Source organism: Ailuropoda melanoleuca, chromosome 8, assembly GCF_002007445.2.
Source record: "Ailuropoda melanoleuca isolate Jingjing chromosome 8, ASM200744v2, whole genome shotgun sequence".
Taxonomy (NCBI): domain Eukaryota; kingdom Metazoa; phylum Chordata; class Mammalia; order Carnivora; family Ursidae; genus Ailuropoda; species Ailuropoda melanoleuca.
This window is the reverse complement of record NC_048225.1, coordinates 114943532-114970045: the sequence shown is the minus strand read 5'-3', so window position 1 is coordinate 114970045 and position 26514 is coordinate 114943532. Positions and strand designations below refer to the sequence as shown.

The following is a 26514-nucleotide window of genomic DNA, read 5'->3' as shown; positions in this document are numbered from 1 at the left end:
GCAATAATATCTTTGTATGAAGAAAAAGTTTTCCTGTTGTAGAGGAATTCAGATAAAAAGGTAGTTATCCTTTCTGCCCTTTCAAACTCCCCTGGTGGGCCAGGTGCCAGGAGCACCCCCCCCAAATTTCCTGATGTGTGGGTAGAGCCCCTCACATGGGGGGGCTTGGGCTTTCATTTCTCTCTCTCTTTCTCTCCCTTTTTCTTCCCTGCCCCCTTCCCATTTTTAAAAGGCTTTAAAGAACATCTCTGGGAGACAAAAATAGCTCCAGTTGTGAGAGGCCTACACACTGAGAAGGCATCTGAGATGCAAGTCAGCAAGTGCGAGCCGCGAACATGAGTGTCTGGCCCGGGGTGGATGCTCCTCGCTGTCTTGGTGCCGATTCTCTGCCTGGGCCCGGTGGGTAGAAGGGAAAATGGTTTTTCAGGGGTGGGAGGTGGGTCGGGGTAGGTTTGGGGTCCGCTAACGGAAGGAATCGCCACCCCAGCATTGGGGCTAAGGGGCCGTTCCTTCCCCTCCCCCCGCGTTTTTAAAATTTATTTTGCCCAGGCGGGGATTGGCGACGGTCAAAAGGGAGCAGTTGGCACTGAATGTCACCCTGAAGGTAAAATGAAAGACAAAAGATGAACGCATGCTTGCTTTCCCTTTGCAGCGGCTGCTGCGGCGGCAGGAGCAGCCGGATTTAAAGGGGAAAAAAACCCCACACGCACAGACACACATATATACACACCCAGAGGCGTCAATTATGCAAACGCAATAATGCAATCAAATCATGACAGTGCTGGGAATTTTTTTTTTTTAAACACAGATATTTATTTTTAAAAAGAGAGAGAGAGAAACGCATGCAAACAGAAACGTGCACATACCACGTAACCACCCGAGGAGAACCTGGCAGCCTCTCTCTTCTTCTGCCAAGTTATCATTGAGAAAACAGACAGGCATCATGACGTCCTGGGTCACAGGGAGTGCGGACCGACGCTACCAAGAGAAAAGGGAGGCGCCTCGGCGCTCCGGCTAGCCGCGGGCGCCCCTCTGCCCCTCGCAGCCCGGCTCGGTGAGTGCACAGCTCCTCGGGACGCGGACCCCGGGGGCCAGGCCGGCCCCGCGCCCACGGGGGCAGAGCGGGTGGCCGTGCCCTTGCCACCGGCGGGCCGGCCAGCACCCCCTCGCCTGCTGAGGTCGCGGGAGCCCAGTTAAAGGAGGCGTGTGTAAGATGTGCAATGTTCCTGCATGGGGGTTTTGTAGACTTTCATAGCCAAAGAAACCGGCTTCGGCTTCTTTAAAATCCCCGACGACTCACCTGATTAACCTGCTGCAGTTCTGACCCTGCCAAGGTAACTGGTCCAAATCCTTATCATCAACATCTGGAGACAGACATTTGCATCTGGGGCATTCTTGATTTGCAGTCCTGGTTGAAATCTCTATTGCTACCCCCTTCCCCCTTCACTTGTTTAGAGTCTCTTGGAAAAAAAAAAAAAAAGCAACCCCTCCCTCCATAACACAACCATAAGTACTGTCCACCTCTTGCAGACTTGCCTTACCACGACTGCAAAACTGTCAGCGTGTGTGCTGGAGACACAGAGACATTCTAATTTCAATGAGATTTGTTCTTTAAACACCTCTCCCATCCCCCTCCCTGGATAGACTTCAGTGCTTGGTAAAGTGGCAAAGAGTGAGGGCAGAGTTAGGGCACTGGACTGGGAGGGGTTGGGGTGAGTCCTCGGGGTCTTTTGGGGCGACGGGCTATGGGGAAGGGGTCGTTGGGGGAGAGGGCGGTGTCAGGAGTTGAGGACTGCTGTCGTGGGCTGGAAAATCCTTCTGGTGATTGCTGCTGTCGTAGTCCTAGGTGTCTCCTCCTGTCCTCTACGCCTCATTCCCTCCCGGCTACCCAACCCGTTCACCTTCCAGAGGGAGGGAGTCTCTGAAGTTGCAGGGAGGTCACCCGACCGTCATTTAAGTATTTCAAACCACCTACCCCCTTCTGCTCCTCAAGTATGTCAGAAGCGGCTGCAGGATAGAGCCCCCCCTTTCCTGTTTGGGTACGGGAGATTCTCAGAGAGAGAAAGACACAGAGGGCAAATCCCCCCTCCTCCCCTTCTCTTCCCTTCCGGCAACCTCTTCCTAGCTGCACCCCCTCCCCCTTTCAGAATCTTAATGAGCAATTCTGGAAGAGTCCGGAAGGGCCTGGAGAAACCCCCGCTTGCCTCAGTGCTGTGGAATGATTATGTATGTGTTTATTTATTGTGCTTGCTTCGGTTATGTTGTGAATTGCCACATGGGTCTGTCTGAGCTAGGGAGGCACATTTGCTGTGTTTGTGTTGTAGTCCCAGAGCCACTGGCCGTGGGATAAGACACAGACACACACAGAAAGCAAATGATTTTGCTAACGTAAACCAGAGGGCAATGTTGAAAATAGCACCTTCTCTCTCTCTCTTTAAAAAAAAAAAAGAAAAAGAAAAAGAAAAAAGAAAAATGCCCAGCATGTGAGTTAAGAGAAGCTGTTAGGTCCACATATGACCTCGTACTACTTTCAAAACACTACTGCTTAATACTTTAAGTCAGGATCAAGAGACCTGCGGATGTTTTGAAGTGTTTCAGAGCAGCTGAATGACTTGGTCTAGTTTTGTAGAGAAACTCTCCTTTGTTTCTCACGCTGCCCAAAGACCAAATAGGGGAGTGTGTTTGGAAAATGCCCAAATTCAGAAGCAGCAGGCGAAAGAAAAAAAGGAAGAAATGTCCTCAAGGGGAATCAGGGAGTGGGATTGGGGAAGAGAGTCAGGGTGCTTTTTGTTTTGTTTTGTTTTTTTCCTGTCCAGTAGATTTGATGTTATCAGAATGAGGTAGCCAACCTAAGCAACAGTCCTATCATTGTGGGAAAGAGAGGGAAATTTAAACAGTTCTCAAATCTGAGTTGAGGAATAGCCAGCAGAAATAAGGTGCCTGAAAACGTTGATGGAGATCAAGTGACAGTGATGGGGCTTTTTTCCCCTTCAAGTAGGAAAAGAGCCAAGTCTGTCATGAAGCAGGCCCAGATGACCTTTCAGACCTGTGTTTGCGTGTTATGCATGACTGTTGTTTTTACTCAAACTATTCTCGTAACTCTTCAAACTCACATGATGGAGAGGTATGTGTACTGAGAATGGTGTCAGGTGGCATATAAGACTGTCCGTTGACTGGGGAGGTGAATGCAGATGAAAGATGATTTATTTTCTTTAATAAACCAAAATAGCATTTAAATCTTTGTGCACGGTGTGACCGAAATCTGCTGGTTGTCTTGAACAAGAATTGCGACGGGAGCAAAGATGCTTTCTGATAGGCGGTGCTTTAACAAAATAGAGCAGATCAATCGATTAGGTTTCCATGTGTGCCACTCAATTTATTCTGTACAATTTTTCCAGAAATTAAAAGGTTACCAAGAGAGTACCAAGCTCCCATCTCCAACTGAGCACCACTTATTACTCCAACAGTATTTCAATATTAAGTGATCTTCAAGATATTTCATCTTTCATTTTGAGTTCTGAATTTGAATCAGCATGAGAATGGCAGGGCAGCAAGATAAGGTATAGCTAACTAGGCGGCGGACAGCTGAGGGATGGGAAAAGTGTCGCTGAGAATTTCTGGGGCTGTTCTCAGTCACCTTGTTTACAGAGACCTTTCGGTTGCAGCTAGAATTTTAGAAAGAGCCTGCCAGTGATAATGGGCTTATGTTTGAAATTGATCCTAAGTGTCTCTTTTTTCTCCTTCACAGACGTGCTCTGCACACCTTAGCCAAAAATTCAAGCCAAAACTTTGCTGATGCCCCATGACATTGTCTAATATAGACAAATCCCTGGATTAGTGTGTCGCAGGAAAGGGGGTTATTTATGGGGTTCTCCTTTGGTTTACAGATGTGTCAATACAAGTAGCTGTAGTCCTGTTTCTTTCTTAAAATGTCTTGCGTGCTTGACTGCCTTAAATGCAAAACAAATCATCTTCGAGGAAGTTAAAGTATGCCTTACAGATTGACCTATAAAATTAATTTCAATTAGACATTGAAGAGCTCATTATCCTGCTGAGGTGAATTTATGATATCACGTAAGAATTTTGTATTTGTTTCAAAATTGTTGGAAAACTGCGGGAACAAAAGATTTTGAGGGAAATGCCAAAAGCCACATTAATGAAGAAAAACAGTGTTGAGATACTTTTGAATAATAGATAGGATATGGAATGGTCAACCACAAGATAAAATTTTTACACAGTATTTTTATGGCTTTAAATTGGCTGCATTGTAAACTAAGCTTACTACTCTATTAAGTCATTATACTTTTCAATTATTTAACATTTCTGGCCAACCTATCTTCTGTGGTCTTTTTCTGTACACATCAGAAATGATATGTACAGAAGTAATCACTAGTTGTTAGTGTGGGGATTTTGCTGTGGAGCAAGGTTTAATTTTAACTCCTTGGGACAAATGTTACAAAGAATGCACCAAGGAGAAAGAATGGGATGGAAACAGACAGAGCCCTATGAGAATGGAGATGACTACAGCATTGAGATGTACCTAATACAATTTGAGTTATTCTCACTAAGAAACCTTGACAGTATCTGCCTTCTAGGTACTGTGCATTTGGAAATACTATATCTCCATTTAAATGCAGATCTTCTGTTTTCTCCAGGGAGCAGTTGGTGAATCTTTCAATTGAACCACTGGTATGAGAAAACCAACTGAAAATTTCTCCATGAACAATAGCATCTGTCGTTTTGAAGTAATAATCACTAAGTTTTATAATATTGTGATTTAAAAAAAATTCCTTCAAAATACTAAAATAATTTATAAAGTCAAAAAAAAAAAATCACGTACTCGGCCCTGGTGCAAACAAAGAAATTTTGTCTTGTCACTTTGTTGTTGGTTTTTTAAAGCTGTGAGGTAATTCAGCTTTGCGGCTCAGTTTTAAGGTTAACATTGCCATGCCAGTAGAGTAAGTGGGCCTTGGGTATCAGCGCAGGAATTATGAGTAAGTCCTATGTGCTGTCATGCTGTCATGCTGGCGGGTGGGGGTGAGGTGCTGGAAGAGAGCTTAAGGACCTTTCTCTGGAATGATCTTCTTTTGATTGTTTTGAGCCTCATTTATAATAGTACCTTGTGTTGGAATCAGTGATGGTGGCCAGAAAGAAGGGCCACGGCCTGTGGGGCTTTCTTTTAAGAGATGATTGCAGAAGGTAATACAGGCCTTTGACATAGAATGTAAACACACAGTCTAATGGTCTTGGATTCAGGTGACTGGAGAAATCTTTGCACATCTTGAAATACAAATACCTGAAGTACGCAGTGCGATAATAAGTCTGTGTGTGTCTTGACCACATAGCCAGGGTAGTTTTCTTTTTCTTGGAGAGTAAGTACCATTCATTTACTTAATCCCGATGATTTCCAGTGGTGAAAGGCCCCCACCTCCTTAGCTTACCTCCTCCTTTGCATTGGGTATAAAGCCCACCTCCCATACTCCCTCCGAAGGGTACACCCTATACAGATATTTCACAGTGCATTAATACCATTATGCACGATATAATACCTCTAGTTGTGCAGAAGAATCATCGATAGTTTTAAAATCAGGCCTTTGTTTATATTTTATGACGGATACTTTGTTCATTTAGACAAGGGAAGGACCATAGTTATAGTAAAAGAAGGTTGAATGTCTTTGGAATATCTGATAAAATGCAAGACACTGGAGATTCAAAGATATTTTATTTACTTAGGGACGCTTATGGCTGTTTCAGATGGCCCACCTGCTAAAATAAATAACCTGGTTAGGACTCTAGGAAGGGTGCCAATTAATGAATGTGCTTATTTTACTTCCCTTATACAAACACATTATTTGAACTTGGCAAATATTCATCCCTGACATCGTCATTTTTTACTGTTTTGAAGATTCAAATTCAAGATGTTAACGTTATGTGAAGCATAGCGAAACTTTTGTATTACTCTGATAGATACTTATGCAGTAGAATAAACAGTGTTTCCAGATATCTGTGTTACCAGAGTGGCCCATTTAAATTCAATCTTGCTCTAAGATATATGAGGTTAATAAGGCTGATTTTATGACCAACATAATTTATATTCACAAATACCTGTTTTTATTAGCACAATTATAGATTGTGAAGCAAATTTCCATATATGTTAAATACTAAGAATGAGAATAAGTAACATTTGTATACTGAGTTACAGTATATAACCATACATTATCCATAAGCTGCTCTTTGGAAGAATATTTATGGCACTTTCTTACTCAAGAAGGCAATCAGTTTTTACAATATAAACATTATAAGAAAATAGATTCTTTTATGAGAGTTTCTTCCCTACTTCCATCCTTCCCTTCCTCTTTTCCTCCTTCTCTCCCTTCCTTTGCTCTTCTTTCCTCTCTTAATGGGGGGAAAAAATCTAAAGGCCTTTTTTGGGGGGGTGGATGGGGGCATGCATAATTGCTTATCACATATTTTTATTAAAAAAAGGAGCTTTGACAAGCAACCCAACATGATTTTTGGAATATATCTTCTGTCTACCAGTGTTCTTGGGGAAAATGTAAGGTTGCAGAAATCATTTCATGCCCTGTATGTTTTCAAACATAAATCAGGAAAATTGTTAGCGAGTTATAGCTCTTCTTAGAGACTGTGGCTAGAGTGCTGTAGTAAACACAGGCTATATATTTTTCCAAGTTATTATGTGTGGAGAGAAATCCAAAGTTGGCTATTTAGATGAACAGTTTAATTCAGTTATTAGAAATTCATTTTCTATTTAGTATGAACATTTATTTTCCAAAGGTTGCAGAAATGGGACCTTTGGATCAATCACCTTCAGAGTTAGAAATTCACTCTTTTTAGCTAATGTGTCTATGACTGAACATCGATCTTCAGCGAAGGATCAGTCGAAATGGTCGTAAGCATAGTTTATAGTATGATCTGGTTGTCGTCTTTATCCGAGACCAGTGAACCTTTGTTTCTTCATTTCTAAATGAAGGCGTTTGCCTTGACAGTCTCCAACTTACTTCACCTCTGTGATTTTGCATTAAATGATTGATTCGTAATGAATCAACAAATTAATTGTACTCCTATTTATTTACATTCTGTAAATGAATTATTTACTGAAGTCTGGCCTTTGCCATGACCAGAAATATTAGTAGGTAAGAAATGAGCTCAGGTTTAGTGGTTTAAAATGAAAGCCTCATGAAACTTAGGCATTCAGATTTACATTAAAAATTTTCATTTGTAGATTAATTATTAGCTGTTCAAAACACACTTTTTTTTCACTACATAAAACAATCTTAGATACTGACTCCTTTCACTAGGCTAGACTGTAAGAGTCTACGTTGACTTATTGGAGTGAAATATTGTATATCAGTGATGAAAAAATATGAAAAAGAGTTCTATTATGATACAAGTGATAAACATAACATAAAGGCAATAAAACTGAATGATAGTTTATCATTTATCTAGACTCTGGAGGGTTGATGTTTAAGAGAAATGCACATATAACTGGGAGTTAAAAAGATAGATGGAAACTATTGCAGAGTATGTGAAAGGGATTTTTAGAAACTTTCAGGATTTTTAGAGGCTGGTTGCAAAGTATATGGCTTTTCTTTCCCTCAGAATAGTGTAACATTACACTACTTCTAAGTTTATCACCTGTGATAAGATTTGTTTTTTGACACCCAAATGCACTGAAAAGCAGGAGAGTGAAGAAAAATGGAGAGAAAAATTATTCTCTGAAGTAATTGGCCCAGACGTGAGAGACGGGAAGATGGAAAGCATGTGAAGGTAGAGAAGAGAGGCGATGCATATGTGTGTGTGTGTGTGTGTGTGTGTGTGTCTAAGACAGCCTGGTCTGCATTTAATTGATGGTTGGACGAGAAATAAAAAGGAAAAGGGAGGAAACTAATGTGTGCACATTCTTCCTTAAGGGAAATATTGTGTGTTACAGTTCGTTGATTCTATGGAAAAGCTTACAAATTTGAGTGAGAGCATCCATTTTAATGTTTTTGCTGGGTCACTTATGGCCTCTATGATCTTGTGACATTATTAAATTCTCTACTTTGTCTTATCTGGAAAAATGTAAATAATAGAAGCATCTACTTCCAAGTTGGCTTTGAGAGTTGAGTGAGGCTCATGGGTATAAAGCGCTTGAGAACTATAGTTTTACGTGGTAAGGAAAAGTCATTGGGTCAGCCCGGGTTTGACAGAGTCCCAGGTCAATCTGTTGGGCTCCAGAGTGGTCTTTGGTAGGCATATTTCTTGCTCGCTGTGGTCCAAGAACCGTATGTACTTTATGTATTACTTTATTTAGGGAGGAAGCGGGAAATAGCCTGCACTGGCCAGTAGAATATAGCAAGCCTGATAACCCTAACTAATACAGTGTCAGTACTGAAGGAGAATATTTACTCTCCCTGGCAGATAGCTAGAGCTTGTCTAAAAAAATGAATGATTTAAAAAAATAAACAAAAAATTAAAAAATGAATGATTTCGGAAACAAAAACAGTGTCTTCAGAAATGGTTTTCCTTGTCTCAAACACTGCCTGTCATTTGTACTTTTGCCATGACATTGATATTAATCTAAATTTCCTGGATTTTTGTTAACGCTGAAGGAATCATTGTTTGGCAGTAAGTGCTTATAAATAATGATACAGATTCCATTAAAAAAAAAGATTTTCAGGATGCAACAGAACTAATTAACGTAATACATGAGTTGAACTCCAAGCTCTAGATACTATACAGATCTCTTTCAAGAATATTTTTATTTTTATGTATGATTCACTGATAAATGGCTAGCCAGTTCCTCCATCAGAGGTGGTCTACGTTTTAAAGCACAAAAGGAAGCAGTAGATCAACAATGATTCAATAAATGTGGGTTGTTTTAGAGACAGTATACTAAAAAAAAAAAAAAAAAAAATAGCAGACACAGAAATCTGCTGGGATTTTACCTGAGCCTGGCCCAATGTGCTGCTCTGATTCACAAGATAATGATCAGCAGAATTCTACAGTTTGTGATCTGTTAACCTAGAAACTGAAGTGAACCTAGAAATCAGGATGTCGTGGGATCAAGTTTGAATTTAAAAGTAAATATTTAATGGTTCTTATCAAAATTCATTAGGCCCTCAATGTAGAGCATATATGCTGAAGAGGAAGCAAAGAAAACAATCTTTGGGAAGTTTAATCTTGTGTCAGTGTTAAAAAACTTTGACATGTACATAATTATTTGGAAATAGTTGAAGACGCAGATAGCATGAGTACCAGAAGGCCACAAATTGCCTCCAAATCCTTATTTGATGGGGAGTTCTATTTTTCTGTGACATTGACTATAGATTGTAAAATGGACTCAGCTTGAGTTTCTTTTAAATATAGGAAAATTTTAAATGCGTATTATGCTCAAGTATCATGCTAGATATGTCAGAGAATACAAAGTAATTTTAAGATATAGTCACTCTAAGTGGATCTTTAGGGAAGTACAATATGTATACATGAAATAGTATAATACAGATAACAGTATAATATAGAATTATGCAAAAAATGAATTCTTTGTGACAAATTCGTGTATATATACACTCTGAACAGTATGCAACAGAATGGGAGCTTGGGTTGGCATTCAGGCTGTCATTTACTTGCTTCTTGAAGCTGTGGTTTTCCCATTTGCAAATTGGGTACACTTTTATCTGTCTCACAAGACTCTGAGGAGGCTCAAAGGAGAAGAGTATTTACAAGTGTTTTTCTGGTTTATGATAGAGATGATACAAACTACAGGAAGGATGGAAGAAAGAGAGAGCACACTGCACTTGAGCGTGGGGGCCGTGTCTCAGTTGACTTTGTACCCCCCCCATGTCTGGCACTGTGCCTTGTCTCCCAGAGGAGGCTCAGGAAATGTGTGTAAATGCTTGCATGCCACGCACTGTGGCAAGCCCTTGACATATGTTATCTTTTACATCTTCACAGTAATCTTGTGCGGTAGATACATTGTCACCATTTCATAGACGAGGAAACAGACGTTTAGAGATTTTAAGCAGTTCCCACCCTCATGCAAGTAAGAAGTATTAGGGTCAGGATGAGAAGCTAAATCCACCTGGCACCAGGGCCCAGATTCTTTTCAGTACATTACGTGGGCTCTCAAATGTAAAGGAATTACAATTTTTGAACAACAGCATGGCCAAAATGAAAAGCCAAAGCCTTGGATAATATCATACCCGTTGTCCAGGCAGCTCCTGGGCTGGCTTTCAGATAAGTAGGAGAACACTTCCCTGTGCTGTCTGACACATTTAACATGGCCTTTTGTTAAACTGTCAGTTCTGATTTCTGCCCTTTGAAGTAAAATGCACAATAGTGAGAAAATACCATATAATATACCGTAACCTAGACTTGTCATAGGGACAGAAGGGAGAAGAAGGGCAGCGAGGAACACAGATAACAAAGTGGTTAACCAGTGACTTGGATCAAGTTTGTTACAGTAACCAGTAAGTCAGTCAGTCAGTCTCTCTCTCACTCTCTTTTGTTCTCACTCTGTCTCTTACACTCTCTTGCTTTCCCTCTTAGAATCAGCAAAGGCTAGCGTTTCCATTCTGTCCCACATGAAGGGCGGTGAAGAAGGAAGTTCCACCACCAAAGAGCATATTCCCTGTTCTTGTTGCTTGCTTCCTGTCAGTCTCCTCACGGCCTCATGATACCAGTGGCTTCTACTGAGTGAAGTTTTGCGGTCATGCCCAGTTTGTAATGTACAATAATAAAATGGCCTCCGACAAAAAAATAATTGTAAAGCTCCAGACTCTGGGTTGGGGAACAGAACACAGAATGAGTTACCACACCACCCTCTCTATTTTTTCCCCTCCGTTTATTTGTAAGGAACATCAGAAGAGTGTTAACTACTCCAGATTAGTAACACACTGTGGATTTGAAGGTTTATATAAGAAACAGAAGGGGAAAAAAAATAAAAAATTGGGATGCATTAAAAAAAAAATTCTGTGACAATACAGCCTGTGGTAGGTAGGGAGAGCAGAGGCAGAGACCATATTTAAGACAAGTCCAGAAAATACCTTACACTGTTGCCGGAGTCCAGTTGGTAACAGTGTTTGGTTTCCCAGGAACTGAGCTAACATGCCCGAGAGGAAACCCAGTGAGGGGACACACTTTCCACAGTCCTCCCTGACCTGTGGTAAGTCGGCTGGATTGAATTGTGTGAAGTTGTCAAAGGTTGCTCTGCTCTCCAGCACTTGGCACCAGCTCTGCTGAAATGTGATGCCATTGGTTTTCAGTAAAGGTTCCTTTCTGCAGGGCTGCAAACACAGATCAGCTGCTACTGTGTATACACAACCAGGGAGCAAATCAACCAGCACAGTTAAAGCAGCCTTTTTAACCCTGAGACTTTCCAAGATCTCTTCTTCACGCAGGAAGTTTCCTTCTCTGTTGTCAGATTTAGCACTGTGCTCTTGTCATCAGATCCGAGCTAGGCTCCCTGCTGCACAGTAGAGAGGCTTCCTTAAGACATTTGTCCTTGAAACTGCACCAAACTCTTGGAAGAACCCAGAACGTGTAAGTATGTATGATTTAGGCAGCAATAGCACAGGGCAAAGCTGCAATCAACCATTATACAATATCCGATTAGCAGTGCAGGAGGGATTTTTCCGACGTTATGTTACATTCATTTTCAATTCGTTCTGAGGAAACAAATCAATTCTAGCTTCTGATACAGTGACTTTGCAGTAGATGGGGTTGTAATATGTTAGCTTTAACTATTTGCTGTTTTCATTTAGCATTTAGATGTGACTTGTGGGACAATTATTGTGGGCATTAAACTATAAAACTTCTAAATTTTTATTAGCAATTATAATTGTTGGTCATGTCCATCTTGAGAAACAAGTTTGCTTTGGGGACTGTTTTTAAAGAATTAACCACATAAATTCACAGACAATAGAATGAATTTGTACTGTTCTTGCTCTCAATAAAACATATTAGTTTGCAGTTTTAATTTACTCGTAAAGAGCATTCCACAGAGGTTTTGTCTTAATTGAATCCTACCCAGTGCTGTCTGTTTGGTGTTTTACTGTCTTGTACGTATGTGTTTAAGTTACTTTGCGGGGATTGCAGTCTGGTTAAATCTGTATTTAGGCACTCTGTAGATCCTGAGAACATTTGCATAGATTAAAGGCTCACAGAATTTTGAGGGGTGCTGGATTTGTTTTAAAGGGTGGTCGTATTACCCTTGAAAGGTTTTTAGATGCACCACATGAATGGCTGTCAGATGTAGACCACAGACTGAGTACTCTGAGACTCTAAGTCAGATCTCAGCTTGTCCACTTTTGTAACTCCAACCAATAAAAGCCCGTGCCCCCTTGCTATCAATTTTTAATATGCGCCAATACTTATGTTTATAAGATTAATTTCTCTCAGATTAGTCTGATTGATAGCTGGATTGTGGTTTCTTAAGAGCTTGCTCCCTGAAACCCACAGCAGAGCTGCATGCCATTTAACTAGTGAATGTAAAAACGGGTAACCATGGATTCAGCCACCACTAACTGCCAGTGCAATGACTTGTTGTAAACAATACAAATGAGCCAGGAGAGCAGAGGCAACCAGACATGAAATGATTTTAATAGAAATTACGGTAAAAGGTCATGTGATGTGGTATCTGCTTCTGTTCAGTTTTAAAGGGAAAGTCTTTCTTTTCTTCCCACCGTCCCCCACCCCCACACACCTCTTTCCAGTCAACCCAAGTAGATGTCTTCACAAACTTGGCACGTCCCACTCTCTGCTTCCATGGAGAAGGGCGGCCAATGTAATCCTGTGCACAGTGTGGTGACTTACGGATTTTTACCGGTAAGTTCCTTCATTTTAGAAACAAAAAGGAAATCTGTGTATTTCAGGGCTTCCTTCTTGGAAGGTCATACTGATTGTGGACTAGAAGTCCTCAGGCTTTGACCGAAGAGGAATAGGTCATTTTGTTCCTTAGCTTTACTGTGATACCGTTATCTTTTCTCTCCCTTCCTAAGTCTCTGGATTATTTTGTAACCTCGATCTCTCTGAAAACTGTTATTTGCTCTAGAAGCAACTTCTGCAGTATGGTAATGAGCACACGCAGATACCGGGAGCAGCGCTGTGCCGAACTTCAGGGTTCTCACCCAGGCACACCTTGGCTGAGGTCTACAAGGACCGAGTTTTACAGTTCCATTTGCATTTCTCTGGTAGAGATGGGTTCTGTATGTGAAAATTATTATGTTCATAAATTTGTCTCCAACCAAGAAATATTAGCAACTTGTACCCGTGTGAAGTGTTAACCTTATGGTTCGTTTGGTGTACTGATATCAGCTATGCTTATTAAAAAGGAAATGAGAGAAAAAAACTCTAGCTGTAAAAGTTGGGGGAGGAAGGGGGCCCTTAGAAGCCAGATTCAGAGGGCGGACCTAGTGGGTCCCTGGTGTGCAGGAACGAAGGGGCTCAGTCACCGTGTCGGAGACCCATGGACACCCACAGGCACTTGAAGCAAACGACTGTCTCTAGGTGTGTTGTGTCTCAAGGTGAAACAGACCTGAACTGGTCTCTTGAGCCACACCTCCTGCCACATGCAGATGGTATAAATAATCACATCATCTCGGAACAAAAGATAATGCTGTGTTTATATTTTACCTCCTTTTAACACACAGATGCTTCTGAATAGATGTGTAATTGTACGTGGATAGATGTCATAGGGAATAATGGAATTTCAGGTGTTGATTTTTCTGTTACTGCCTCCCCTTCCACGGACCCAGTCAGCACGTGAAAAAGCATTGGCTTATAATTTAGAATCTCAGTAGGAAGTAAGAACATCAGCCCCTCTATATACCCTAAAGAGTTTTATCTAGTCATCTGGGGGTTTCTTTAAACCTGTAAGTGTTAATGTAGTGTTTATATTTAAGCTTTTTAAAAAATCAAGCTTTTTAAGGTGTTGGAGTGCCTCACTGCATGCTTAGACTGAAACATGCTTCAGAATGTCATGGTAAGCTGTGACCTCATGGCTTACTGTTCTAACACCAGCTTTGCTTATCAAAAATAAATGAAAGAGAAGACTCTAGTAGTTCATGTTGAGGGAAAAGAGAGCAATTTCAAAGCAGATGTGGAGACTCCAAAGTAGGGTTTTGGGTAAATTAAAATTAAAACTGCGTCGTTTTTACTTTCCCTGGCCTTGATTCTCCAAGTTGGAAGATAGGAATAAAGGGTCAGCTACACGGTAATTAGGAGCAAAATCTTTGGAGTCAGGCATAGGTTGCAGTCTTTTCTCTGGAGCCCACTATGCTTATGATTTGGGGCAAAGTTTCTTCATGTCTTTGAGCTTCCACCCGCTCTTCTGTAGATTGAAGACAATAATGCACACCCATGCGTGAAGGAAAGGGTTAAAGGAGCTAATGCATAGAAAGTATTTCATACCATGTCTGGCATATAGCAAGTGTCCAATAAACTGTTGCCGGTTCCATTATTTTTTTTAATTGAGGAAACTTATGCTTCAGTAGAATCCTGCTAGTAGTGTTGAACCAGAGAAAGACAGTATTCACATCGTAAGTTCGTCTTTTTCTACAGTTGTATGCTGCAGTAACTTGTCCTCACTTAGGACATGGCGATTCAGTTTATAGCATCGTGCAGTGTTTTATACAATGTTTACTAAAAGCCAGACGTAGTCTCTTATTACTGTATTTTTTTCATTTATTTGCAAATTAGTTAGGAAAATTATTTTTTTTAATTTAGGATTTCTGATGCTTTGGGTGTTGAGGCGACATGCACATTTTGTCTGTGATCCAATTGCTAGAGTTGAGAGCAGAAGGACACTTCAAGGTATAAGAGATTCATAATTACATCAATCCTAAAAGCTTAAAACTAGCGGTAGATAATTATATGTACTAAAGAGCAGTAATAGGCTAGTAAACATGGAGGTTACATGTTACTAAAGAGACATTGCTTGAGAGGACTGTAGACATGGTCACTGTGTCCTTTGACCTTCATGAAACCTAAGGGCCTGATTCTCCCTTTCCTCCTTCTGCCTTTCCTCCTTCCCTCCCTCCCTCCCTTCCTTCCTCCCTCCCTTCCTTCCTTCCTTCCTTCCTTCCTTCCTTCCTTCCTTCCTTCCTTCCAGTTCTTATATATTATCTCAGCTATGTAGCATTTTCTTTTTCTTTGTGAACCATAAAGGTTCAAGGAAGAGAAAAAAGAGGAACAGGAGACCCATGGTCTTTTCATGCTAGCTCTGATTTTATAAATGGAAAGTCTAAGAGGAGTCAGAGAACTCTGTTTTTCTTTCTCCTGCTATTGAGCTGGAGAGGCACATCTGAGGTGACCTGCAGACCCCAGGGAAGCCTTGCTCAGTAACTATTTGTTGATTCATTGATTAAATGGCATGGAGAGAAGGGACATCAAGCACGGAGATTCCCTCAGTACTGAAAGCTTTGAAACCCCGAGCTGCCATGTGCAGTAGGATGGCTTCTCTGTGACCTTCCAACAACTAATCTCCTTTAAGAACTGAATCAAAGCAGTTAAGGGATTTTGTCAGATGGATTTTTGCCTACAGTTGGGTTTTTGGCAGTTGCATGTAGAAGGCAATACATTCTTCACAAGGATATGAAATTTTTTTTTACGAAAGGAATGAAGACAAGTTGCCAACAGAGATCTCTAGAGAGGGACTCTTGTTTATCCATGGTACTGTTCAGGCAGGGACAGCTGCAAGGTGGATGACTTTCTCACACTTCCCAGCCAACCTTCTCCTTCACCACCCGTGTCTGATGGTCTGGTTAACAAGCTCACTCATGCAGTGGGCCCTTCTCCGTACTCTTCTCCTCCAAGGGCAGAGAAGAAGCCTGTGATCAGAATTGATACCATATAAGTGGCAATAGGCATCTGCTATCTATTTCTAGGGACATCATAGAGTATAGAAGTTAGAGCTGGAAACTATTCATTTTAATGGGCAAACGGTTAACTCAAAGTCGTGCAACATATGAGTTGTGAAAACAGGGCTAGGACTTGGGGTTTCTGACTCCCAAGCTTGTGCTTTTTGGAGGGCTCCTGCCTTCTGGTGTACAGACTACAAAAGAGAGAGCTTATATCACAGTGGGAAAAAAAATCTAGCTTAGGAAATGGTGAGTCTATTCTAAAGGATTTCTCCAAAGAGCAATATAGGTCTGGTTCTAATTCTGAAGCGATAATTTAGAGATGCTGAGATCTTCGGTAAAGACACTTAACCATTCCAAGCAGTGGTTTCTTTCATTGTAAAACTGAGATTAAAATAACTATCACACTTATATTTTAGGTTGTATTGAGGATTCAGTAAATTTACACATGGATATAACCTTGTCCAATGCTTGACACGAGACAGATATCAGTAAACATTATTGCCACTCCTCTTCCCTTTCCAAGGTCAGCGGTGGAGTCATGGATGGTAGAATCATGAGAAAGGGTTTTTACATATGCACCTGGAGTGGTGTAGCTCAGTGGTTTTCAACATTTTCTTCTGTTGCAACACATACAGGAAACGAATGTGAAGAATTACCACATGCTTGGCATAGACTGATCCATTAGTCACGATAGGATGGTAGTGACAATAATGGTGATGGTCATGGTGCCAAAGAAGCTGATGTTGGTGGGTGATGTGCACATACCATGGATGAGCCAGGGTCTGAGCAGCTCCCAAGGCTTTGGCCTGAATTGTGTTGCTTTCTTTCCTGTGCTAGAGAGGAGATCAGAATGGTGGTGGGCAAGAGCCATGCCATTCTGAGTGCAACTACGCTCATTTCAATGAAAAAGAAAATAACCGGCAGCCTTTGGTATTTTATTCTTGGTAACAAATTACTGGCAACATCCCGGTTGGCCTAGAAGATACTGTCTTTCCTGGAGGAACTTGATTTTGAAAGATGCTTTACATCACAGCTCTGGAACTAGACTCCATGGGTTTGAAATTTGGGCCAACCACTCACTAGCTGTGATGATCTATGGAAGTGAGTGAACCACTTTTATAAATCTCTATCCCCTCATCTTTAATTGGAACAATAATGGTACCCACGTCATATGATTGTTATGGGGATTAAATGGGTAAAGTACTAGGAAAAATGTCTGGCACATAGTACGTGCTCAGTGTTAGCAGTTTTTAGAGGTTTCTGTCTCCAGGCTCTTTCATGGGTAGTCTCCTATCTTAAGATTCTCTCCCCAGATTGCCATTATTAATGTTATCCATGGTGTCATTAATGCATAAAACTGACTTTTTAGTTTTAACATAATAAAAGCTGCTCTTTCTTGTGCACTCACCATTTAACCAGGCATTAAGCCTTGTGTCTTATATGGGATCTTAATTGATCTAATTCCCCCATTACTCTTATGAGATAGTGTTACCCCCATCTTACAAATGAGAAAATTGAACCTCCAAGGGGATAGAACTTACCCAGCTCGTGAGTGACAGAGCCAAGCCTCAAATGTGTAATCTTTCCTATGCATCTTTCCCACATTACCTCATTAAGTTGGAGACAATTAGCAGAGGTGGTAGGAAAGGTGTATTTTCTGGAATGAAAGAGAAATCATGAAATGGATTTACTGTAGCACATTCGAAAGACTCAGACCAGAGGGGCGCCTGGGTGTCGCAGTCGTTAAGCGTCTGCCTTTGGCTCAGGGCGTGATCCCGGCGTTGTGGGATCGAGCCCCACATCAGGCTCCTCCACTAGGAGCCTGCTTCTTTCCTCTCCCTCTCCCCCTGCTTGTGTTCCCTCTCTCGCTGGCTGTCTCTCTCTGTCAAATAAATAAATAAAATCTTAAAAAAAAAAAAAAAAAGAAAAAAGAAAAAAAAAGACTCAGACCAGAAACAGAGAAGATGATCATCGTAAAAAGCGACTTAATTTAGTTACTCAGTAATCAGAAAATCTAGAAATATCACAATTCTATCTTATGGACAGAAAAAGATGAGAGACAGAGGTGGGAAAGGATCATGGATAATGAGGAGGAAGAAGATGAGATAGAGACAGAGACAGACAGAGAGAATGAGGCAGAGGCATCATTAGATGCCTCTCATTTAACAATGAAGCAATCCTGGACGTAGATGGTCTAGGGTCATCATCCTGATTCTAGACATTGTTTTCCAAGAATGAAACTGAAAGTAATGGTTTTGGGATTTACCTTATGATATTGTACCTTTAAATCCAGTGGACTGCTCTGCTTCATCATGCTACACACAACAAAGATTTACCCAAAGATATAGATAGAGGGGCGCCTGGGTGGCACAGCGGTTAAGCATCTGCCTTCGGCTCAGGGCGTGATCCCGGCGTTATGGGATCGAGCCCCACATCAGGCTCCTCTGCTGTGAGCCTGCTTCTTCCTCTCCCACTCCCCCTGCTTGTGTTCCCTCTCTCGCTGGCTGTCTCTATCTCTGTCAAATAAATAAAATCTTAAAAAAAAAAAAAAGATATAGATAGAATGTGGAAAGAAAGATTTATGGGTTCATTGACATAGGGACTAATCATGTTAGAACCATCTTTTTGCTTTTTCAGATAGTAACACTGAAGATTTTAAGTCATGTTGTGCTTTTGCAACTATAGGCCTAAGTTAGATTAATCTACATGTAGGAGACTAGGTGTTTAGTAATGTTTAATGCTTTTTATTTAAAAGTAGTTTTTACTTCTGTTAGTGAATTGATTTTCAAAAAGAAAATCATATGAGTTAAATAAATCACATTTTCTTCCCAATTTTGCAGGTGAAGAAACTGAGTTATACAGAGATTCAATGATCTCCATAAAATTATAGCAACTTCTAGCAGATGTGAAAACCATTCTCTGGTTTTGAGCCTCCAGAAAAAGATTTTCTCTTTCTTGTGATGATCTCTTCTAATTGGTATGGTTATCGCATAATTGACTTCTAAGAACTTGGGGACACATGATAGAGGAGGGTCACACTGGTGTACATAATGAGGGCCTGTCTGGGAAATGGACTCAGAGGATGACCCTTTCATGCAGGTTGTGCTGTTGCCTTCCAGTCTGGAATACCATCATCTGATCTTGAAGGACTGGTGTGAGGACTATGGTTTACAACATTTCTGCCCCCTAGGTTCCAGGCTGTGTACTGGAGAGAATCCTGTGCTTTCTTGTGCTGTAGCCTCCTGGGGTCTACCAGACGCTCTGGTGTCTTCCCCAGACAGTAGCCTGCTGCTCCCACATTATGTCCAACTGGCACTCTGTTTGTAGAGCAGATGGAGCTCCCTTCTGAGAGGTACTTCCCACTCCGCATGTTTGCTTTGAGGATGTGGGTTTGGGTGTGTACAGGGGACCAGGAAAAGAGGGAGGTACCAAATGGTTCTGTGAGCAATGAGATGCAGTCCAAGGAATAAGGAGAATGGGAAATGCTTGTAATTTCCAAGGTTGATGCCAAGCCAGGCCACCTTCTTAAATCAGTGTCATCAAAATCCCTGAGATTAGGTGATGAGGCAAAGACCCCAGGGTCCTTCTTGGGGCAAACAAACAAACAAACAAACAAACAAAAAACCTGCGCAATGACCCTTTTTAAGTATTACAACAATGGAGGTGGAGAAGAAGGATTGAAAGGAGAAAACATGTTGGCTTTCCATCTTTTCCATATGGTCATGGAACCATATGACCAGTTTTGACTGAAGACGCCTGAGAATAATTGTGCTTGTTGATGAATAAATTTTTTCTTACCATGTTCACTGAAATCACATGCCAAATGACTCCCTTCCACTCTTTCTTCAAATTTAAGTACTTCCAATAATATATGATATTTGTGTAGTGAAAGTTTATGAAGTCACAAATTATCATCTCCTTTTTTTACAGCTGAGTTAACTTAGCAAGAATAAGTGGCTTGTTCAGAGTAACAGTTTGCTAGAAAGGGAGCCAAAGACAAGAAATTGGGCCTTCTCTGACCTCCAGGTCTGGATTGATTCTACCTCTTAGAGATTCCAGTCTTGTTAGAGGGCCAGTGCAGGATAGGACTAAAGATGAGTGTGAAGAAAATTACGAAGGGGAAAAACACCCTGAGAATGTTAGAAGAAATACTTGCGATGTCTTGTTTTGTGTTGAGTGTGGTATCTAAGGCTAACGATGGTGCAAAGATTCTGATTTTGTCCTGCACTGAAAAGTGAGGGAAAGGGGAAGTACCCCTTGAAGGCTCATGCACAAGGCAGAATACCTCCCTCTACCCCGTCCTCAGGCTTTCCTGTCTTTCTTCAGTCGGGCAAGAGAGTGGAAATACACTCTTAGCCTCTCAGAAGATGGAGTTGAGGCAGCTCTAAGTAAGAGAGAAATGACCTTGTACATGCAAGCTTTGTTCTCATGTTTACCTGCAGTCCCACCCACTTTACTATGTCGGAGAAGAGTCATGCTTGTCCGTAACATCATCTCAAAAGTGAAGGGATAGCTAAGTGATTATGAGGGTAGATGGTGCAACATTCCCTCCTCAAAGCTATTAATACCCTTACGATAAAAAGGTCTTGGTCCAATACTTAATTAAAATACGAGTGTCGTTTTTTTCCCCTTTGGAATGAAACCTTATGTCACATGGATATTAGAAGGTGAAGTTAATGTGTGCTCTTTCTCATGTGAGCTCTATGTTATTAATACCAGTTAAATAAGACCCTAATACAGTTCTGAGTAGTAAGGTGAATTTCTTGGCTGGGCTTAATTCTAAGACCAGGACAGAGAAATTATGTATTTGGTAATGGCTCCGAAATCTTCAAGTTGATCTGGCATTAGTCAGCATTTGACCATAGATTCCTGGTAGGAAGTCCATTCAAGCTATTGCTAATGCTTCAAAAGTACTCTATTTGACTGGCAGAGCGAACAGACCAGTGTCATATAGATGTCAGCTTTTTGCCCTCAGACCATCATTAACCAGAAGCAACTACCAGCTAATATTTCAACATTACTTTTAGAATGTCAAACTATTAGTCATCATATAGACAACAAATCCGTTCAGTTAAGAGATGCCTGCTAAAAATCAAAATTGGTCTTGGTCAACCTCAATGTTGTTTGTACGCTAGAGGTTTACTCTGTATTTCTCTCCACTGGATTATTTAATAATCATTTTAATTTTAGTAAAGTTTCACTTTAATACTCCTAGAAATTAGAGGAAAATATTGCCTACATTCATTTGCTATGTTACACAGAGACAGTACACAGCAAAGGTAAAAGATAAAAGATCAATTCTTATGGATCTCATAGTTCCAAGCTTTTGAGGCTGTATTATAGAAACTTTGTAATTATCGTGGGTAATCTTGCAGAAAATTAAATGTGGAGTTGGCGTATGTGAAGAAGTTTGGACTCTTTTGCTCACCATAGCTCGTTAGTGCTTAGCATCTCACTGTCCCTGTCAGGCTTTGGGTTGCACTCCACTGCTAGTAAAATGCTCTTTGTGGCATAAGTGAAATCCTTGCGTGGGCACACCATCTTACGTTCAAAGCATATTTTAGAGAACTCATATCTGTAGTTCACTCATCTGTTTCAAAATGCTAGGCCAGTGGTTCTCAGCTAAGGACAGTTTTGCCCCCACCCCCACCCCCACCCGGGACATTTGGCAATGTTTGAGGACATTTTTGATTCTTATAACTGGGAAAAAAGGTACTTTTGGCATCTATTGAGTGGAGACCAGGGATGTGGCTGAAAATACAATGCATAGGGCAGCCCCCATACAACAATTATCCAACCTAAAATGTCAACAGTGTTGAGAAGCCTTGTTCTAGATTCTTCCAAATTTTAAAGGTAAAGGAGAAAGTAGGTAGTTCAACTCTTTTCAGATTTTTTAAATGGTTGATTTTTAAAGTTAGAAGTTTCCCTCATGGGATATAGACAAGGTGGCAAAGGCAAACACGTCACATATTTGCTTAAAAAAAGTATTTGGAATGTACTATATGTGATATGACTAATTGAGCTATAAATAACAATCACAATTCCAACAATATTAATAGCTACGACTCATATAGTGCTTACTGTGTACCAGACGCTGTCCAGAGTGTCTGTCCTTACAGTGATTCAGTTAATCCTCAAAGAAACTCTATTGAAGAGCTACCCTGTCTGTGCCCTTCAGTACCCAGACACTTTAATACTTGAGTCTGTAGGAATAAGGTGAGCTCCTGGCAGGAAGTGTAAGGAACAGAGCATTGGCAGCACTGACAACAATATCTTTGGAAAGAGGAAGGCTTTAGTTTTCTAAATGCCCCTGGTTGCTCAAGCTTTTACTCTACGGTGCCGTTATTGCAAAAGTGCTTCTCTGGGAAACTAGGATTGCCATCATAAAGCAGGTTTGTATTTGCTTCTAGAGGGCAAAAAAGAAAAAGGTTTTATAACTCACTGCTTGCCAGTTTTGCACCGGGTCCCATGCCTGTCTGTTTCCCTGTCTACTAGTTATTCTTGATGGAACTGGTCTTTAGGTGATGTGTAAAGGACAGCTCAGCCTTGGAAATACATCTGCTGCCCTTACCTTCTCAGCTGGTTGTCCTCTGAGTCTCTTTCCTAGAGTTTTCAAGGGATAGGAGACCCTCCCTTTAACATTTTACCATCGAGGGGGGCCAGGGTGGCACAGTCAGTTAAGTGTACCATTTCTGATTTCGGCTCAGGTCCTGGATTGAGCCCCGTGTCGGGCTTTGTGCTCAGCATGGAGTTGGTTTGAGGTTCGTTCTCCTTCTTCCTCTGCCCCTTCCACTCATGCTGTCTCTCTCTCTCCCACTCTCTAATAAATAAGTCTTTAATTTTTTTTTTTACCATCAGATGGATTTAATCCACCAAAACCTCATGTTTGAAAGAAAAATAGGTAAAATTTCTCTAAGCAAGCCTCGTGGGAGATTCTCCAAGAACACATTGAGCAATAGAATTTTCCCTGGAAATACCACAGTGAAGGTCATATTCCCAGAGGGGGTTTCTTGTAGGAATTGGGAAGTTAGCTAGGTTTGCTTCTTTCACACCTACTGAGGGTTTTGAGTCCAGAGAGTTACCTCTGTCATAGCGGACGCATCTTACCTTTGCCACACTGTTCTATCGTATTAAACCTCAGTCGCCATCAAAACCCGGAAAGGAAAACATCACAAATCACTAGAAATATATCAGCATTCGGAGCAGCAGGATTTATGGGGCACTAATGGATATCCGAGGCTATTTATCTTCCTGTAGCAGTTGAAACACGTCTGCCTTTTTCTTACTGTAAAAGGCCTTTCCGTCAAGGAGCTGGAGAATCCCTAAGCCTAGTAGTAGTGGCGCTGAGGAAAGATGGCGCTCGGGTTCTTGTTTTCTTTTGCGTCATGTCGTCTTCACCTTTTTGCCTCTTTCTCTTCCTCATTGAAAACCCGAAATGAACACAGGATATATTCAAGTTTGCGGGGGTCTCTACAGAGACTGGCATGATTGGGGTACAGAGTGGTCTAGAAAGAGGCCCGATTCACATATTCTTCATCTGCTTCAAAGGATAGCCATCGTTCATTTTTTGCATAGCAGGCTTCTCTGTCTAAAGGCTGATTCCGACAAGCAGCTCATATAGGTTATTTTGTTCATCAGGTTCCAGTAAAATGCTCCGAAAGAATGCTCCTGCTTTGGGGGACTTCTGATATTTTGCACAGGTTAGCTTTAGCCCTTTCTTTCTTTCTTTTTTAAAGATTTTATTTATTTATTCGACAGAGAGAGAGACAGCCAGCGAGAGAGGGAACACAAGCAGGGGGAGTGGGAGAGGAAGAAGCAGGCTCCCAGCAGAGGAGCCTGATGTGGGGCTTGATCCCATAACGCCGGGATCCCGCCCTGAGCCGAAGGCAGACGCTTAACGACTGAGACACCCAGGTGCCCCAGCTTTAGCCCTTTCTTGAGCTCCTGCTCCCCTTCACTCTTGTCTTCTGTGGAGGAAAAATGCAGGTGAATTGCGTCCGCATCAGGAGAGACTGTAGCTCCTTTGAGACTTCTCCATCACACCTGCTGCCCTTACCTTCTCAGCTGGTTGTCCTCTGAGTCTCTTTCCTAGAGTTTTCCAGGGATAGGAGGCTCTCCCTTTACCATTTGGTTCCATTTGGTAGCAGCAGATTTGGGTTCTGTGCCTGGCGTTGCCACTTATTAACTTGTGACCTTGGATCAAATTACTTAACATTGCTCAGTTTCCATGACTGTAAAATGAAGCAAATCTTAAATATATAGACACACAAGATTAAATGATGTTAAATATGCAAAGCCCAAAATTTAATGGGTAAAAGGTTTGCTGGTTTCTGGGGTAATACAACTGGATATGCTCCTGGAGTCTTAGGAGAATTGACTCTGACCTTAGCTTTGTACAAAATGTAGCCCAGGGACTACAAACTTAGAATCACCTCTGTACTCATTAAAATGCAGATTTCCGTGCCTCTCGCCCAGTGGTCTGAACAAGAGTCTCTAGAGAGTGGGATCCAGTAACTCGTATTTTTAGAAACACCTCATGTGACTCTTATACACTTCAGAATTGGAGGAGGACTGGGTCGGCCTACAGCCTTTCCCGCCTACAATGCTCTTTCCCTCCTGCTGCAGTATAGCTACTTCTAGAGAATTCTAGGCTCTCTACTTGTAGGTTCTTCTCATCCTAGCCGAGTCTGTCTCTGAGCCCGTGAATTCACTCTCCCAGTTTATAAGCAGTCCTTTTTATGGTAGGCCCCACATGGTTGGGTAACGTAAATAATGTGATAATGAGGATGGACCAAAGGTCGCAAGGTTGTTAACATGTGTGAGGAGATTGTAGGCTTAGCCTATCAGGTGAGGGAAAGGTTAGCACGCCAACTGTATCCACACTTCAAAGCGTGGGGATAGTTTGCTGCACTAACTTAATTATCTGTGCTATTGATATCTTTGACGAACATATCTATACCCCGGATACAGTTACTTCACAGTGGGAGATAGCAGGACGTGGCTTGTTCAGTTGCCAACTTCCTAAAATGCTTTTTAGAGTCAGCTGGGTTGCTTAGGCCTTTCTTGCTCTTGGATTAAATATAAAAATAACTATGGAAAGCATATCAACCCTCTTTTCCCTGTCTGCTGAAACGGCAATGTCCTGTGCTTTTTCTAGAACCCATTAAAGAAGGAGGAGGAGAGGAGGGGTAACAATATGTAAAACCCCAAAGCCCACATCAGATATTCTCCCAGAACGGATCCTGCTGTTGGATCTCGGCTGAGGGGGAGAAGAGCTGGTCACATCAGTATGTACTCAGTTCCTTTTTGAGTGGCTAAGGGTTGTAGAAGGAGCACAAGCCTTGTCCTGACTGTTCTTCCTCATCTCTGTAACCACATTAGTTTAACTGACATCTCCACCAGAAGCTTGGAGGGGAACGAAATACAACCCAAATCAGGTGATGTTTTCATTTCTAAGCCATCAAAGGTGTTTGATGTTAGGAAACATTTGAAACTAGAGACCGAAAAGAGGTATTTGTCTCTACCCCGTTCTTGCTGATCCAAACCGGCCTCATTGTCCCCGTTACCACAAAAACAGCAGCACTGGTTTGCAGGTATCCGAAGAGAAAGACTTCCATCTCTGCCATTCCCCTTTGACCGGAGCTCTTGAGGACAGATTTTTCTCTGCCAGGGGTTACTTTTATTTTTTTACCAACTTGCAAGGAGTATTTTTGTGTTGCTGGACCTGAGGGGTGGGCATGATTTTGGAGCAGCTGATAATGTTGACTTTTCTGTAAGTGGTGTGATATGAAATGTAAAGAGACAGGATTATTCAAACCCTCACTGCACTGAAATTGAATACAGTGCCCCGTGCTTTTTTTTTTTTTTTTTTTTTTTTTTTTTTTTTTTTTTTTTNTTTTTTTTCTTTTAGTTTTATTTTATTATATTGTGTTAATCACCATACAGTACATCCCCAGATTCCGATGTAAAGTTTGATGCTTCATTAGTTGCGTATAACACCCAGTGCACCATGCAATACGTGCCCTCCCTACTACCCATCACCAGNCATTGACATATGCCAACACATGGGTGAACCTTGAGGATATTATGCTAAGTAGATGAGTATTCATGAAAATACACATTTTGACTTCACTCTTAGGACCTACCTAGAGTACATTGCCAAAGACAGTAGAATGGTGTTTGCCAAGCCTGGAAGGAGGCGGTCATCGGAAGTTTCTGATTCATGGTAAAGAGTTTTAGTTTTACAAGATACAATGAGATGTGAAGCTGGGTTACAGGGAGGTTGTTCAAACATATTAATGCATGGAATACACTTAGAATGTGCTCCATGAACTTAATGGACTTGACGTGAAAATAAATGTAAACTGCAAATACGGAGAAACGAACACGGGACAGTTTTGTCTAGCCATTTATATCCTTTCGTTGAGGTCCTATCTCAAACATTTTGTTTCAGCCATTTTCCATGAGGCGACTTTGATCAAACACAAATGTTCTCATTCTGTGCCCGCTTGGAAGCTTACAATCAGAATTTTCCAAACCATGAACATTTTTTTCAAAAGTTACTATCTGAGGTAACTTATTAAGACTTTATATTCTTTGACAAATTGTTAAATGGAACAAAATTTTAAAATTCTATTTCATCTGCTTTAATTTT

General features: G+C 41.3%; 1 protein-coding gene across 1 annotated transcript in view; it reads left to right on the top strand.

Moving 5' to 3' along the window:
* The first annotated feature begins 360 nt into the window (after positions 1–360).
* Positions 361–26514, top strand: part of ESRRG (estrogen related receptor gamma) — a 578927-nt gene continuing 552773 nt past the window's right edge. The window contains exons 1-2 of the mRNA XM_019806161.2: positions 361–399; positions 809–1054. The gene's annotated coding sequence lies outside the window, so the exon portion shown is untranslated. The remainder of the gene's footprint in view (positions 400–808; positions 1055–26514) is intronic.